Raw genomic sequence first — 19,383 nt, forward strand, 5'->3', positions numbered from 1 at the left:
GTGTGTGTGTGTGTGTGTGTGTGTGTGTGTGTGTGTGTGTGTGTGGTGTGTGTGTGTGTGTGTGTGTGTGTGTGTGTGTGTGTGTGTGTGTGTGTGTGTGTGTGTGTGTGTATGTCCATTAATTTTGACATTTATAAACATTGATGTATGCATAAAAAAAATATCTATAATCACAAGGCTACTTACAATGATCGAAAAAGTAAAGCTAACACTTGCTTTTCCCTATCTCAAAAAAAAAAAAAAACAACACCATAAAACTTACTTTCGGACATACTTGAGTGACACTATTAGAGAAAGTGTTTTTCATAAGGTACCCTGTAAGACACTAGCTACGGTCAATGATAGGGTTAAGGTTAGTGTTAGTGTACATGAGTGTACATGAGTAAGGTGGACAGAGCCATTCTTAAAGACATTGTGAGCATTCTCACAATGGTGGCATATATAGTAAAACTTGTGAATATTTTTTTATCATTATGTCCCACCTCAGGAGGCCGCGGTGGTGCAGCTTTAGCATTGTTGCCTCACAGCAAGAGGTTCTCCTGTTCGATTCCCGGCTGGAGTGCCTTCTGTGTGGAGTCTGCATGTCCTCCCCGCGGTTGAGTGGCATTCGAAAGACATGCGTAGAATAGGCGTGCCTTCATTGAAGGTTGGGCGTTGAGCTGGCACCCATAAAAAAATCTACTGCCAATCATTAGCAGACCGGAGTTCCACTGTGGCGACCCCTAACCTGGAAAAGCCGAAAGAAGAGCAACAACGTCCCACCTCAGAAAAGATGGAACCCTCTCTAAAATCAAATGTTACACAAGGACTTAACGTTTGACACACATATTTAACATACTGTAATGCAATGAAGAAATGTAAAAATACATTAAAAAACTTTGTACACATATTCAACAGGTAGTTACCTTCTAATAGTAGTACTGAAGTTGCTAAGCAATTCTCACTAGTGCTAGACTATTACATTCATTGGCAAGAAAAAGGAATCAGTCACTTATCTGCCCTTTGGATATGATTACACTCTTGCAAATACTGTTGTGGTCTGACTTCATGATCACTTCAAGTTGTTCTCACCAGACAAGAACTTGTGGGGAAAAAAGAGTTAGAAGAAGAGATTAAAACATTTTATATTCTGTCTTGTCTCTCTTATTGGAACAGGGCAGATAGTATCAGGAATAGACATGTCTGAATTAACAATATTTGCATTATTATAACACATTTTGGATTTAGAATTTCACCTTTGCCTTGGATAACTGGTTGCAGTACAGCTTTTGAGAAACCTAGAACACTTTCTGCAGCTAAAGATCTCCTTTTGCTTGTCTCATGTACCTTTGTTTAATTGGCAGATTCATGATCTTCAAATTGAGACTCTTCAGGAACAGTTTGGAGGTCGCTAGTTATGTTGATACATGTCTTTCACACTGAGACTCTTCAGGAACAGTTTGGAGATTGCTAGTTATGTCGATACATGTTTTTCATATTGAGACTAATCAGGAACAGTTTAGAGGTTGCTAGTTATGTCGATACATGTCTTTCACACTGAGTCTCTTCAGGAACAGTTTGGATGTTGTGGGTTATGTCTCAGAATGGTAACATCTCTGGTCTACATCATGTAAGACCTTAGTTCATCATTGTTTAAATGCAACAGCAGATGTAGCCCACTTTCTCTCCACTTCAGTTTTAAGGCCCACCATTTGGCCTGATGAAAGACAGGTAGGGTTTAGGTAGAATGTCACCCGTTGTAAAAATGCCAGCAGGATTATTTTGCTCTCTGGTCATTCCTCACAATAGATTCAAACAGAATGTTTTTTAGCTTAGGTTTAGATGCAAGCCTAGGTATGTTAATATTAATTTATCTTCCAATCATTAGTTGTGCAGGACTTTTTCCTGAGGATCAGATCCTCAAATAGTTTTTTTAACTGTTTTGATCACTTTCTTATAAACAGGTTCAGAGGTTCATAGGTGTTTACTAGGCTAACAACCACAAGGGCCTTTTTAAGCCTAGCCATGCATCCCAAATCTCTGACAAGTTCTGATACCCTTGATAAGTATAAGCAGGGGCTTTGGACATGAAACATTTACAAGCTGGGGCCTGGGAAATGAACCATTTACAGGTTGTCTGTGTCCATTAGAGACATAAGTGTCAAACCAGGGATGCATTTCCTGTTCCCCATCCAATTGTCCAGTTTGCACTTGAATTGGATTAGGGAGAAACTCTGCTTCACATGGATGGGGATCTTGTTCCAGAGACAGGGTAATCTCTGGGATACATATCTGTCTCTCCAGCAGGTCCTATTTATATCACAGGCAAGGTTAAATATTTAGAACCTCTGTGGACATTCTTCATTAAAATAATACAAGGCTTAAATAAAATGGCCTATGAAGACCATCTCAAGGCTCTATCCCTGTATTCTGTCTCCTACAGGCTTTTTAGGGGAGATCTATGCCTGACATACAGACAATTGTCAGACCCCACTCTGATGGACCTCCTGCATATCCACAAAACAAACAGCAGCAGAATTACCCTTTCTAAAAACAGAGAGACAGGTATGTATCCTAGAGATTACCCTATCTCAGCTTCATTAGATTGTTAATAGTAAGGATATAACACATTATGTATAAAGCCATAGTCCTCAGCAAATTCCTGGAACACAGTAGACATGAACTGTTTACCATTTACTGCAATCAGTTCAGAGGATATACTATATCTGGAAGGCATTGTCTTAAATTTGGCAATGACTTGCTCACTAGTCATTGTTGGTATGAACAATATCTCTATATCTCGAGAGTAACAGTGTCAGTGTAAATAGTTTTCTCCTCAGGGATGATTTACATATAATAAAAAATTATATTTTGACAAAAGTTTTGAAATGTACATGTTGATGTTAGACCCCTATGCAGACATCTTGGCTCATTCATGAGACCTCATTAGGCCTCGGTATCCTTCAGTATCCTTCAACAATTTGCCTTAATATTTTGTCATGCTGTGAAGAGGACACAGTCGTCTCTTGACACAGTAGCAAAATATCATATTGAGGCAGTTGTGTAATATTTTATATATCAGCTGCTGTGTCTTTGTAGGCCACGTAGCCTTGACTTATGTAATAACTGTCTATAACTCACTGTCAAGTTTGGTAGCCTGCTTTAGCTTTTCTAGCCTTTTTGTAGCCAAGCCTTGATGTGCTATAATGCTATGCATGTATTCAGCAACATCTTCTTCAGTATCAGATTGAGTCTGATTAGGTGCTGGCTTTCCGGGTGCATGTCACCCTCAGGTAGTGCTTTCCAGCCACATGGTTTACCTTGGAATTGAAACATCTCAGTCTCATAAGGAATCATTGGCATCTGTGTGATACTTTGTGCAAGTTGTAGGAATTAATCATTAGAACCACCTGTCTGTAGTTAGGTTGGAGATGAAAACTTTCTAGCTCCAAAAGGTATATTGTCACATGCCTCAAAACATGCAAGCAACTCCTTTGTTGTTCGTGAATATCTCTGTTCAGCTTTGATTAGTAGTCTGAGGCAATAAATAACAGGTTTCAGAACCAGTCCATCAATCTGGAGTATAACAGCACCTAGGCCATAGTTATTGGTATCAGCACTCACAATTGCTGGACTTGAAACAGCATAATAGGAGTGCAATGGAGCATTCATCTGCATTTGTTTAAAATTGCTGTTGAAAATTCCTCCACAACCAAGGTTTATTTTTCTTCGCTAAATCTGTCCTGATGCAGTACATTTTCACAGGTTGGCCTTTTTAGCTCTGCTCTGCTCTTGCTCTGACCTTGCTTGAATCTGCTCTGATTCTACTAGCATTTATGTTAAAATTGAAATATTGGTTCTTAGACTTTCCAAAACTACATTTGTTTCAAACCTGAGCTTTTAGTTGTTGGAGCACTATCTCCAATCTCATGCCATTTATATCTTTATTAGTAAGTTACACCAGCTCATCATCCATGGCAGCGACAACACCTTCATGCCTTTTCAAGAAAATACTCATCTAACATTTAAATATTTCTGGTGTTAAAGTTATACCAAATGTTAGTCTTTCAGAGCAAAACTTATAGACTGGCCTTATGAAGGTTGTTAACTTTTGACTACGTTTATCTGGGGGTATCTGACAGAGCCTACTTGAAGCATCCAATGTGGAGAACACTCTAGCATCAATCAGTTGAGGTGCACAATATGCAATGCATCCACGAACCAGACATACATGAAAATCTTACTAAAGAGGAAATTCAAGCCCTGAATGGTCTCAGGTCAAACAGCAGAATAGTCATAAGACCGGCTGATAAGGGAGGTGCCATAGTAGTTTTGGACTCCCTATACTACAACACCAAAATGTCTACTATGCTTAATGAAGAAGCATATGAAAAGGTTTCTACCAATAGTGTACACCAAATGAAAGTCTACATAGATGAAACTTTGGTTGAGCTTAAATTGGCTGGACACTTGTCTGAAGATCTCTTTAGGTTTATGAAAGTGGATTATCCAGTTATCCCGATCATCTCAGGACTTCCGAAAATACATAAGAACCTTCATTTACCAGAATTCAGACCTATTGTTGCAGGGTCTGGGTGGCTAACTGAGCCCCTATCTATGTATCTAGATTATGAATTTAAACCAACACTATTGAAGTCTGATTGTATCCTGAAAGATACAGAGCATTTGTTAAAAGAATTATGCATGTTAACACGTGATCTTAATGCAGCCAGAATAGCATCAGCATTGTTTGTGACTATGGATGTAACCTCTCTATTCACTTGCATACCGAATGGTGAGGGCACCCAGATGTTACAACATTATCTTACCAGCAAATCTGGCCTTAATCAGAACAAGATAGAGTTTCTATCTCGGTTAATGGAGATTGTTCTAAATCACAACATCTTTCTATTTGGGAATACCTGTTATAAGCAAGTGAAAGGGGTCGCCATGGGCACTAGCTGTGCCAACAGCTATGCCAACTTGGTCATGGCGACCTTTGAAGAAGCATACATCATTAACGAACCTTATATAATATTTTATAAAAGGTTTGTGGACGACTTGCTATTTTTATGGGGAGGTACTGTTGATCAATTACATGTATTCTATAACAAGTTGAATTCCAGCAGCTCTTTTTTAAAGTTTACCATGAATTTTAGTATTGAGTCCATTGACTTTCTGGATGTAACCATTTACAAGCAAGGCAATAGCATTAATACGAAGATACATCGGAAACCCTGCTATAAGCCTTCTTTTCTCCACAGAGACAGCATGCACCCTCCACATATTTTTCAGAACATCATAAAGGGACAAGCTATGAGAATATCTAGGCTTTCCACTACGAATGTCGACTATCAGCAAGGGTTGAATGAGCTAAGTGATGGCCTTTTGGCACGAGCTTATTCTGAAGATGAAATCCAGAAAGTATATACAGAAATGCAATATCTTAGACAGAATAGAGCAAAACCATACTTGTTGGGTGGTGAAAGTAGAAGACCTCTAGATTCCATTGCCAATAGTTTTATTGACTTTGTTATGCCTTATGGAATAGGCTGTAACATGCTACGAACTTTAATCAACAAGCACTGGAATATTCTTACCGCCAATGAGAGCATTACCAGATTAGTGGGCCATACTCCATCTTTTGTTTTCAGCAATATGTTGAATCTGAAAAGGCTGCTATGCAACAGTAAAGGCCCAGGGCTTCAAGAAAGGTCAGGTTTTGAAAGAACGAATAAATGTGGTAGATGTGCACAATGCCAATATGTAGATGAATCCCACTACTATAGGCATCCTGTTTCAGGTCACCTTTGGACATTAAATCAGAATAGTGACTGTAACACCAGAAACATTGTTTACATTGCACACTGTACCTACTGTTTTTCATTTTATGTTGGTAAAACCAACAGGTCCCTTAGAGAACGGATAAGGGACCATTGTTATTGCCTAGCTAGAAAACAAGAATGTAGTGCTCTATCGAAGCACACCATGAGAGAAGGAGCAACACACACCTTTTTATTTCAAGTGCTCCAAGTTGTGATACCTAATCCTAGACTAGGCAATATAGTCAACCTTACTGAACAAGCGGAGCTAAAGTGGATATGCAGGCTGGCGGCCCATAGGGAGAAAGGCCTGAATGAAGTTCTGTCCATTAAACCGCAGTTGAAGGCCAGACCCTTGAGATGATCTAGATGGCCTCATTTTCTGTTGTCTCATTTATTGAGGTCTTTGAAATATTCTCCATTGTACTTTGAACAATTGATTACATAACATTTAGGCTCCAAGGTTATACTATGGTTCCCATATAAACATGACCTGGTACTATTGGTTCATCAATTGTATCCACAATAGGCCAGTTCTATATATTCTATGCTGAATATGCTATGTCAATATTCTCATTTGTTATACCCAGTTTGGTTAAATGTTGTTAGATCCAGTCCAGTATATTTATTTAGGTTGCTTTGTGGATTTGTTAACAGATTTCACATACACAGACTATAGTTATTTAATATGTATTTTAAATAATTTTTGGTTTATTATATTACTTTTTAGTTGTATACTCCATAGTTTATCCGTATACATGTCAGGGTATGTTTTTGTGTTTTTGTGTTTCATGGACACACCCACACTTAGGATTTATATTGTCTATTTCTTTGCCCCCCCTCTCCCCTTCCCCCCCCCTCCTTTTATATACTTCATATCGATAGTCCTTCTCACCATATCCTTTGTATACATGGTTTTAATTATTGATTTTATCCTTAGTAGGTTAATATCCTATATTTGTTATAGATCCAGATATATTAGCAGACACTTATTGTCCAACCCAGATACATTTATTTCATAGAGTGATTGTTTATTATAGCACTTTATTTTGTCTTCCCTCCCCTCGCACCATAATGGTCTTATATCAGCATTTTGAACATGCAGTTGGTTCTGCCGCCAATATGGACGTTGCTTTTTTGCATGTGTCATGTACATTATTCGAATTTGACCTTTTGGATTTGTATATGAGAAGAGCTATTTCGATGTGCTATGTCGCTTAGACATTATGTTAGCTTGAGTATGTTATTCGTAAGAAGTTTTAATCTAAGTGTGATCTGTACAACACGTTGGCTCCGTAACAATGGTGTTGTTAAAATGAAGTTTCTTTGAGTCTTATTTGTATTTATAACATTGCTATTATGAATTATTTGATTTTATATTATCATTTGATTTTATTATTGCACTGTCACTTTAAATGCTTTAGCATAGCATACCAGGAAGTTAGTAGGAGTGACTTCCTCCTATGTATTTTTTAAAAATTGGCGCTCTTACAGAGCATTGTTGTTTGTCTGATGAAGCGGCTCTGTATTGCCGTGAAAGCGCTCACATGAATAAAGAAGGTTGAACCGAATGGTTTTTTCTTTTACTGATGCTGGATTTGTATAAGGAAGCAGTCTGCTAACAGTTTATATGGTATAACAGAGTTTAAGGAACCGAATGGTATTTGTCTCTTACGGAGATTGGATGTGTATAAGGAAGCAGTTTGCCTAGAAGTACTCATGGTTTGATAGTGGACTACAGCCTAAACACAAGGTACACTGAGGTTGGTCTAAACAGACTGTTGCAACTACTATCTCTATCTTTATTCCGACAAGTGGTTGGTAATGAGCTTGTAGCCTTTGATGTACGGAAGTGCTTTGGCAGGACTTTGTAGGCACTTCATCTTTGCTTGGATTGGTACACACATTTATTCTTGGAACGCGCACTACCACGGCTCGTCACTTTGTGGATTCTACATATATATATATATATATATATGTAGATCTAGGACTATTGCCTGTAATCACATTTCCACGAAACGTAAACTAACAAACACACTTTAGCGAAAGTGCTTTTCACCAAAAAAGCACTTTCACTACAGTGTGCAAAAAAACAATCTTAAACAACAAAATTAAAAAAAAAAAAAAAACACAGTACTCACGTTTACGCAGGGGGGCCAGCACCCCTGCACCCCTACACCCTCCCTACTTTTATATTCTCACTCCGAGATCACACTACAGTGGGAAAAAGGGAATATTCCCTTATTCCCATTAAGCTCCACACTTTTGTCTTTTTTTTAGCACACTTTCAGTGAAACAGTCATTTGTTAAATAGTACAGATCCCATATATATATATATATATATATATATATATATATATATATATATATATGGTGTGTGTGTGTGTGTATGTATATATATATATATATATATATATATATATATATATATATATATATATATATAGGATATATATAGGTTTGGCATTAGAAGTTCAAAGTGGATTCGGTCAAACCCACTTCAATCAAAGTGAGGAGGCCGAATGGTGAAATTGCTGAAGTATGAATTTCGCCCCCATCTCGACCCATGTTAAAGCCTGTTCCGAGATTTACAGCGAGTGGTATTTCGACAATGTCAGAATACAACATTGCCATTTTAGCGGAAGTGGGGTGGTAATTCCATCATTCAATGGAGTCTGGTTCGACCTTCTCAATGTAAACCATATATATATATATATATATATATATATATATATATATATATATATATACACACACACACACACACACACATATATATATATATATATATATATATATGTAAATGCACACACACACACACACACACACACACATATTTGTGTATGTGTGTGTGTGTGTGTGTGTTTTGTGTATATTTGCCATTCTAATAGCTGAGAACTCATTTGGTTGACAATGACTGTACAAATGAGTAAAAGCTCATTTGTGTGACTCACATATGGTTAAATAAGGAGGAGCATGTAGGAAAATGAATAAGTGAAAATGTGTAAGTGTCAGTGTGTATGTGTGAGTGCTTGTTAGGGTTAGAGTATGGGTTATATAAAAGGACATATTTATACTGTACCTTTTCAGTCTTGTGTATGTTCTGTCACATTTTGTTTTGTGTAGTGGTATGAACTGTTAGGGAAAGGGTTTTTTAATAATGTAGTGTATTGCATGGGGTTGAGTTTAGGGGCAGGAGTAGGGTATTAGGCTGAGTACATATTAGTAAGGTTGTGCGGAACAGGGCTAACCATAACCCTACACCCACTCCTAACTCCAACTCTGAGCATTACATTACTAAAAACCCTTTCCCTAACAGTACTAGTCAGATGAAGCTTGGTCTGGGTTTTGTAGCTGGTTTTACTGATTGTGTGAGAGAAATGTTCAATGTTTTGAGATTCACTCTTTTTGTATGTCACTCATCTGTGAATTCACTTTTTTTCATCTCATTTGTGTGCTCCTTTTTTACATTATCAACCATATGTGTGTGTGTGTGTGTGTGTGTGTGTGTGTGTGTGTGTGTGTGTGTGTGTGTGTGTGTGTGTGTGTGTGTGTGTGTGTGTGTGTGTGTGTGTGTGTGTGTGTGTGTGTGTGTCTACTACGGTTGATTGAAAACTCACTTGACTAAAAATGAAATTACTAGGACCACTTCACTGAAAGCTCACTTCACTGAAAACTCATTTCTTTGAAACTCATTTAATTGAAAGTTATAAATGGCCTTTTCCCCACTGTAGTGCGACCCTGTAGTTAGTATATAAAGTAAAGGGGGTGAGGGGAACAGCCCCCCACATTGGGGGTGTAGGGGGTGTAGCCCCCCACATATTATAAACATTTTAAACTATACACAGTGATACTTACAAGTGCAATAAATAAGTTTCCAAAAGAGAATATATAACCAAGATATGTGGGGGCTTCACCCCCCCAGTATGGGGGGCTGTGCCCCCCACACTCCCCCTTACTTTATATACTAACTCCAGGGTCACACTACAGTGGGGAAAAGGCCATTTATAACTTTCAGTGAAATGAGTTTCAGTCAAGTGAGTTTTTAGTGGTGAGCTTTCAGTGAAGTGGTCCTAGTAATTTCATTTTCAATCAAGTGAGTTTTCAATCAACAGTAGTAGACCTATGTGTGTGTGTGTGTGTGTGTGTGTGTGTGTGTGTGTGTGTGTGTGTGTGTGTGTGTGTGTGTGTGTGTGTGTATGTGTGTGTGTGTGTGCGTGTGTGTGTGTGTGTGTGTGTGTGTGTGTGTGTGTGTGTGTGTGTGTGTGTGTGTTTGTGTGGGTGGTGTGTGTGTGTGTGTGTGTGTGTGTGTGTGTGTGTGTGTGTGTGTGTGTGTATGTCCATTAATTTTGACATTTATAAACATTGATGTATGCATAAAAAAATATCTATAATCACAAGGCTACTTACAATGATCGAAAAAGTAAAGCTAACACTTGCTTTTCCCTATCTCAAAAAAAAAAAAACAACACCATAAAACTTACTTTCGGACATACTTGAGTGACACTCTTAGAGAAAGTGTTTTTCATAAGGTACCCTGTAAGACACTAGCTACGGTCAATGATAGGGTTAAGGTTAGTGTTAGTGTACATGAGTGTACATGAGTAAGGTGGACAGAGCCATTCTTAAAGACATTGTGAGCATTCTCACAATGGTGGCATATATAGTAAAACTTGTGAATATTTTTTTATCATTATGTCCCACCTCAGGAGGCCGCGGTGGTGCAGCTTTAGCATTGTTGCCTCACAGCAAGAGGTTCTCCTGTTCGATTCCCAGCTGGAGTGCCTTCTGTGTGGAGTCCGCATGTCCTCCCCGCGGTTGAGTGGCATTCGAAAGACATGCTTAGAATAGGCGTGCCTTCATTGAAGGTTGGGTGTTGAGCTGGCACCTTGGCACCCATAAAAAAATCTACTGCCAATCATTAGCAGACCGGAGTTCCACTGTGGCGACCCCTAACCTGGAAAAGCCGAAAGAAGAGCAACAACGTCCCACCTCAGAAAAGATGGAACCCTCTCTAAAATCAAATGTTACACAAGGACTTAACGTTTGACACACATATTTAACATACTGTAATGCAATGAAGAAATGTAAAAATACATTAAAATACTTTGTACACATATTCAACAGGTAGTTACCTTCTAATAGTAGTACTGAAGTTGCTAAGCAATTCTCACTAGTGCTAGACTATTACATTCATTGGCAAGAAAAAGGAATCAGTCACTTATCTGCCCTTTGGATATGATTACACTCTTGCAAATACTGTTGTGGTCTGACTTCATGATCACTTCAAGTTGTTCTCACCAGACAAGAACTTGTGGGGAAAAAAGAGTTAGAAGAAGAGATTAAAGCATTTTATATTCTGTCTTGTCTCTCTTATTGGAACAGGGCAGATAGTATCAGGAATAGACATGTCTGAATTAACAATATTTGCATTATTATAACACATTTTGGATTTAGGAATTTCACCTTTGCCTTGGATAACTGGTTGCAGTACAGCTTTTGAGAAACCTAGAACACTTTCTGCAGCTAAAGATCTCCTTTTGCTTGTCTCATGTACCTTTGTTTAATTGGCAGATTCATGATCTTCAAATTGAGACTCTTCAGGAACAGTTTGGAGGTCGCTAGTTATGTTGATACATGTCTTTCACACTGAGACTCTTCAGGAACAGTTTGGAGATTGCTAGTTATGTCAATACATGTTTTTCATATTGAGACTAATCAGGAACAGTTTAGAGGTTGCTAGTTATGTCTATACATGTCTTTCACACTGAGTCTCTTCAGGAACAGTTTGGATGTTGTGGGTTATGTCTCAGAATGGTAACATCTCTGGTCTACATCATGTAAGACCTTAGTTCATCATTGTTTAAATGCAACAGCAGATGTAGCCCACTTTCTCTCCACTTCAGTTTTAAGGCCCACCATTTGGCCTGATGAAAGACAGGTAGGGTTTAGGTAGAATGTCACCCGTTGTAAAAATGCCAGCAGGATTATTTTGCTCTGGTCATTCCTCACAATAGATTCAAACAGAATGTTTTTTAGCTTAGGTTTAGATGCAAGCCTAGGTATGTTAATATTAATTTATCTTCCAATCATTAGTTGTGCAGGACTTTTTCCTGAGGATCAGATCCTCAAATAGTTTTTTTAACTGTTTTGATCACTTTCTTATAAACAGGTTCAGAGGTTCATAGGTGTTTACTAGGCTAACGACCACAAGGGCCTTTTTAAGCCTAGCCACGCATCCCAAATCTCTGACAAGTTCTGATACCCTTGATAAGTATAAGCAGGGGCTTTGGACATGAAACATTTACAAGCTAGGGCCTGGGAAATGAACCATTTACAGGTTGTCTGTGTCCATTAGAGACATAAGTGTCAAACCAGGGATGAATTTCCTGTTCCCCATCCAATTGTCCAGTTTGCACTTGAATTGGATTAGGGAGAAACTCTGCTTCACATGGATGGGGATCTTGTTCCAGAGACAGGGTAATCTCTGGGATACATATCTGTCTCTCCAGCAGGTCCTATTTATATCACAGGCAAGGTTAAATATTTAGAACCTCTGTGGACATTCTTCATTAAAATAATACAAGGCTTAAATAAAATGGCCTATGAAGACCATCTCAAGGCTCTATCCCTGTATTCTGTCTCCTACAGGCTTTTTAGGGGAGATCTATGCCTGACATACAGAGAATTGTCAGACCCCACTCTGATGGACCTCCTGCATATCCACAAAACAAACAGCAGCAGAATTACCCTTTCTAAAAACAGAGAGACAGGTATGTATCCCAGAGATTACCCTATCTCAACTTCATTAGATTGTTAATAGTAAGGATATAACACATTATGTATAAAGCCATAGTCCTCAGCAAATTCCTGGAACACAGTAGACATGAACTGTTTACCATTTACTGCAATCAGTTCAGAGGATATACTATATCTGGAAGGCATTGTCTTAAATTTGGCAATGACTTGCTCACTAGTCATTGTTGGTATGAGCAATATCTCTATATCTTGAGAGTAACAGTGTCAGTGTAAATAGTTTTCTCCTCAGGGATGATTTACATATAATAAAAAATGATATTTTGACAAAAGTTTTGAAATGTACATGTTGATGTTAGACCCCTATGCAGACATCTTGGCTCATTCATGAGACCTCATTAGGCCTCGGTATCCTTCAGTATCCTTCAACAATTTGCCTTAATATTTTGTCATGCTGTGAAGAGGACACAGTCGTCTCTTGACACAGTAGCAAAATATCATATTGAGGCAGTTGTGTAATATTTTATATATCAGCTGCTGTGTCTTTGTAGGCCACGTAGCCTTGACTTATGTAATAACTGTCTATAACTCACTGTCAAGTTTGGTAGCCTGCTTTAGCTTTTCTAGCCTTTTTGTAGCCAAGCCTTGATGTGCTATAATGCTATGCATGTATTCAGCAACATCTTCTTCAGTATCAGATTGAGTCTGATTAGGTGCTGGCTTTCCGGGTGCATGTCACCCTCAGGTAATTGCTTTCCAGCCACATGGTTTACCTTGGAATTGAAACATCTCAGTCTCATAAGGAATCATTGGCATCTGTGTGATACTTTGTGCAAGTTGTAGGAATTAATCATTAGAACCACCTGTCTGTAGTTAGGTTGGAGATGAAAACTTTCTAGCTCCAAAAGGTATATTGTCACATGCCTCAAAACATGCAAGCAACTCCTTTGTTGTTCGTGAATATCTCTGTTCAGCTTTGATTAGTAGTCTGAGGCAATAAATAACAGGTTTCAGAACCAGTCCATCAATCTGGAGTATAACAGCACCTAGGCCATAGTTATTGGTATCAGCACTCACAATTGCTGGACTTGAAACAGCATAATAGGAGTGCAATGGAGCATTCATCTGCATTTGTTTAAAATTGCTGTTGAAAATTCCTCCACAACCAAGGTTTATTTTTCTTCGCTAAATCTGTCCTGATGCAGTACATTTTCACAGGTTGGCCTTTTTAGCTCTGCTCTGCTCTTGCTCTGACCTTGCTTGAATCTGCTCTGATTCTACTAGCATTTATGTTAAAATTGAAATATTGGTTCTTAGACTTTCCAAAACTACATTTGTTTCAAACCTGAGCTTTTAGTTGTTGGAGCACTATCTCCAATCTCATGCCATTTATATCTTTATTAGTAAGTTACACCAGCTCATCATCCATGGCAGCGACAACACCTTCATGCCTTTTCAAGAAAATACTCATCTAACATTTAAATATTTCTGGTGTTAAAGTTATACCAAATGTTAGTCTTTCAGAGCAAAACTTATAGACTGGCCTTATGAAGGTTGTTAACTTTTGACTACGTTTATCTGGGGGTATCTGACAGAGCCTACTTGAAGCATCCAATGTGGAGAACACTCTAGCATCAATCAGTTGAGGTGCAATATCTTCTAGGGTAAGTAAAATAAATTTCTGTGTAATAACTGCGTCATTTAACCATCTCATGTCAGTTCATATACTTTCTTACACTGCCATCCTTTCTAATGACTAGAACCATGGGAGCACACCATTTAATCAATTCACTTACACTTTCAGTTACACCAAAAGCATGTATAAAGTTCTGCCACTACTTTGTACAGTATTAGAAATGGCACTCTGCTGTGTGTGGTCAAGGCATATGGGACACTGCCAGTTTTCTTATTTTATCTTTACTGGATCATAGTTATTTAAACCAGTTTCACTATACAAATCCCCATTGCTTATTTTTATTTTATTTTATTTATCCTTTTTAACCAGATTAGTCCCACTAGACTAGTAGCCTCTTTTCAAGGGAGACCTGAGGTGATAATTTTACTACTAGGGTACATTTGTCCAAGGAATTAGGGTACTTCACTTCCCTTTTTGATAGGTGCCGTGGGATCTTTTACATTTACATGAGCTACCACCAACTCAAGCAGATGGGACCTTGATTTAGCATCTCATCCAAAGATGAGGCACTCAAGGGTACAGTACCCCATTTATGCTGCACTGCACAGTCAGTAATTCATCTACCTGGTGTGGAAGTAGAACCACAGAGCTTTCAATTTCTTAGGACAAAAAATATGAACAATGATAAAAATAATGAGGGGAGGGATGCCCCCCAAATAGGGACACATTTTAAAAATTGCTCTTATAAACTTATAAACTTACTAGAATAAAAGTTCTTGTGATAACATGCATTTTCTGAAGAATATGAAATCTGAAACTCAAATGCATGTCATTATTTAGTGAGTTCAATTGTTACTGATTTGCCACAAAAATCCAGAAAACCACACATTTTATAAGAAACAGAGCAAAAATGTGAAGCAGAAATCTGGACATTCTGTGAAAATCTGGATAGTTGAGACGTATGATTAGAACACACAGCCTTCTACAGCAAAGGTGAGTGTGCTACGTGTTGTGCCACTGACACTGATAATTAATTTCACTTTTTTGGAAATCATCCGATTTCACATGCTGCAGCTCTACTGATCACCTGCTATCTATCTATGTACAGGTCTGATAGCACATAAATACAAAGTTCACATGTGTGCCTCTTCCACTCAAATTGCTGGGAATCTACAAATGAGTTTGCCTGCAGGGCTATATATTTTCATTCTTGCTTCATGCAACTGTGGACATTTTGAGATGCTTCTGTAAGATAAGCAGCATGTGATACTAAGGTGTAGAGGCAGGGAAAGGCAGTGACTGCCCCAGGTACAAGTTGTTAGGAGGTCTGTGATCATCAGATACCTATGGAACAGTAGTGCAATTCCAGCATTCAGAAATGAATGCCAATACTATATTTGTGATGATGGCTGAAGTGCTGAAACACTTTGTATGTGGTATTATAACTGTAAGACCAAAAGAAAAGACAAAGATATTGAGAGCCACTAGTGGTCAGAACTATGGAATTTAATTGTAAAAACTATTTATTGATGCAAGTACAACCCTTTCGCATATAAATGCTTCATCAGACAAAAAGCTTGTATTATAACTGTACTAAGCTGCCTGTTACATTTGTAGCCAGCAGCTTGCTACTGTTTCAGCACAGAATAGCTGTTTTGGTTCTCTCTCAGAGTCTTGAAAAGGACTTGTTTTTTTTCTGGTCTTAAAGTGGGGGAGTGCCAGATCAGGGAGGGAACTGTATTAGTACAACTATAGTGCTAATATGATACTAGTGTAACATTAAGCTGCATCAAACTTCAGGTTTAATGGGGTCCCATAAATCAGTGTTTACTTGCTCATCTGATTTAGTCTTTGGCATAGCAATCACTGAAGCAAGGAAAAATGTTTGCCAAATACCTTTCTCAGTTTTGTTGTCAGTGACTTCTTCTTTCAATAGATAAACAACAGCAAAAATGTCTCATCTTATTGCATTTTTACATTACCTACCATGTGCAACACACTGCTCTGGCTCAGCATGTAAACGGGCACATTCTATCCATTTGCTAATCTTGCATACTCTCTGATTTTCATGCATGCATTTACTTTGGCCAGTATCATATGTTTATTTTTTGCTGCAACTTGTAAGAAGCCAACAATGTATAAGCACAAACAAAACCTTAGATATACAAATTTTGACAATAAAACACAGTAGTAATTATGACATCAAAACTAAAGAGAACTATAACAACTGTATTACTGTAAATGTTTCCTTTTCTTTCTATTCAGAGAATATGTGTATCAGTACCTTTAAAAAAGAATCCTATGAATATTAACACTGTCTTTTACCTGTGGCTGCATAAATATATTCATACATTTTATATATATATATATATATATATATATATATATATATATATATATATATATATATATATCCACTTTTCTTAAATAATAAGCATATAGACTATTAGTGTATTTATAAAACAGGAAACAAACATAAACATTTACCTTATGTTTTGACTACAAGGATGCAGTTTGATGATAATGGATCACTAAGTTAGTTAAATAAATGAGTTTGAAAGACATGCGTGAATGGGCGTGCCTTCGTTGAAGGTTGGGCGTAAGACTGGCACCTTGGCACCGTAAAAATCTACTGCCAATCATTAGCGGACCAGAGTTCTGCTGTGGTGACCCCTAACCAGGAAAAGCTGAAAGAAGAACATTACTTTTGTTGCATGTTTTTGAATTCTTTTTCTTTTAGAGTCCAACCATTTTTAGTTGCATGTCGTTTTAAACTAGCACTTGCCCGATCCATGTCTTCAAGTTTATCAAATAATTTCTTTTTCTTTGTGTATTATGAAGCTTCTTCCAAAGTATTAAAGATTTTCTGTCGATCTCGAAATGTTGGATTGTGGAAACAAGTACAGCAGCCAATTATCTGCAGCACACAAAATCCTGGAGTGGAGTACAGGTAGGTGTGGCCTGGCGTCATCTTGTAAGTACTGATAGTCACACTTAGTATGCTTCTACACTTAGCTAACGTGAGCCAATGTTTCTTGCCTCTTCTGCCCAAAGAACAGCTATATGGACATCTGTCTGTGCAAACAGTTATGTATGTCTCCTCCTATTCCCTCACACATGATTACCCTAGCTATCAGCATGTGGGCACATATATATGTTCACAAGATATGTATATATATATATATATATATATATATATATATATATATATATATATATATACTGAATTTCAGAATCCCGAGATGATAAAGCAAAAAGCTATAAATACCGAAACCCCAGAAGTGCGAATTTCAAAATCCTGACATTCAGAGATGTTGAAGTAGCGCTTCTGGTGTTATGGTGTTTGAATGGAAGTTCAGGTAAGTATGTATGTTTAAGGGTGTTGGTTAGGGGCTTTAGTGTGTGTCAGTGTGTGTGTTGTGACTGTGATGTGTGCGTGCCAGGGGAATGTAGGTGTGTGTTGGTGTTTTCGTGTGATTGTCTGTGTAGTGTGACCCTGGAGTTAGTATATTTAAGTGGGGGGGGGGTGCAGCTTGTATGTAGTGTAAGTTTGTGTGTTTGTGTGTGGGGGGAAGGTGTGTGTTTGTGAATATGTGTGGTATCTGGTTAGTGTAGGATTTGCGATTTCAAAATTCGCGTTTTTGGGATTTCGCTATTTAGAGATTTTGGCTTTATGGTCTCAAAATTCTGAGATTCGGTATTGCAGGATTTCAGGATTATAAAGTGAATATATATATATATATATATATATATATATATATATATATATATATATATATATATATATATATATGAATATATAGCTAAATAATGTGTGGAGTGATAGAGACTCTCCACACATATCTACATAACACAGTTACATAACGTACACACACATCAAGAGTTAAGATGCCATCCCTGTTATACACATGTATATATATATATGTCTGTGTGTGTGTGTGTGTGTGTGTGTGTTAGGATGTACAAATGTCCCCACTTACATGCAGAATGCTGGGTTTTCTGCACCTACACATCACAACAGTTGTCTGTTGGTAACATACCAATGCCGGAAAAGAACATAATCCACACACCCACAGAACCCTGTGCCTGTGGAATGTCACACTGTAAACAGACAATGGTGAGCAGGTGGTGTAATGTGCAATGGTTGTAATGTAGGCCTTAGACAGGCCATATTGTCTATGGCCAATTTTCCAACTAACAAACTGCAACCAGCCAGACATGGCCATACTGGAAACTGTACACACATAGCAGGGTTATTAACAGGTATCCCACTCCTATGACACTAGCGACAATAACAGCAGCACACTGGAGCACTCTTCAGACCACACATGCTGTGTAGTACAAGGCCACCTTGCATAGACCACAAGTACTGTGGCTGCATCCACAAATGCAACAGACATAACCTGTGGCACATGCAATAAGTACAGCAAGCTATAGTGCGTACAGTTAGATAGGTAGGGGTTCTAATCTCACAACAGGAAATTTGCTGCATATACAGTTATATCTCCGGAGCAGTAAAGATATGTCTATGTCTGTGCAATGGTTAATCATTTTATGGCCTTGTGACTAGCTGTTTTCCTCAACAGTGGCCTCCTTTACAAAGCCTGCTGATGTCATCTACCTTAACAGGACTGGTTGGCAGTCTAGTTTTAAGTAATCTCTATGGCACATACAATAAGTTCTAGGAGTTCTGTTCTCACAACAGCCAACTGTCTGTGTAAATATCACCTCACAACAACCTACTCTCTGTATGTAAATATCACCCTTTGCAGCAGTATAGACTTCCTATCTTTGAGTAATGGTTATACATTTTAAGGCCCTTTGTCTACCTGCTGACCTCTATAATGGCCTTCTTTATAAAGCCTGCTGATGTCATCAACCTTGACAGCACTGTCTGACTGTCTCCTTTCAAGTAATCTCCATGGTGCATGTGACAAGTACTGCAAGCTGTAGTGTGTACTATTAGATAGGTAGGAGTTCTAATGTCACAAGAGTCAACTGTCTTTGTGTAAATATCACCCCTTACAGCAGTACAGATATGCCTATCTCTGAACAATGGTTATACATTTTAAGGCCCTTTGACTACCTGATGGCCTCTACATTGGCCTCCTTTACAAAGCCTGCTGATGTCATCCACCTTAACAGCACTGGCTGACAGTCTGCTGTCAAGTAATTTGCATGGCACATGGA

This window comes from Protopterus annectens, chromosome 10.part0, assembly GCF_019279795.1.
Source record: "Protopterus annectens isolate FY-2018-M chromosome 10.part0, PAN1.0, whole genome shotgun sequence".
Classification (NCBI taxonomy): Eukaryota; Metazoa; Chordata; order Ceratodontiformes; family Protopteridae; genus Protopterus; species Protopterus annectens.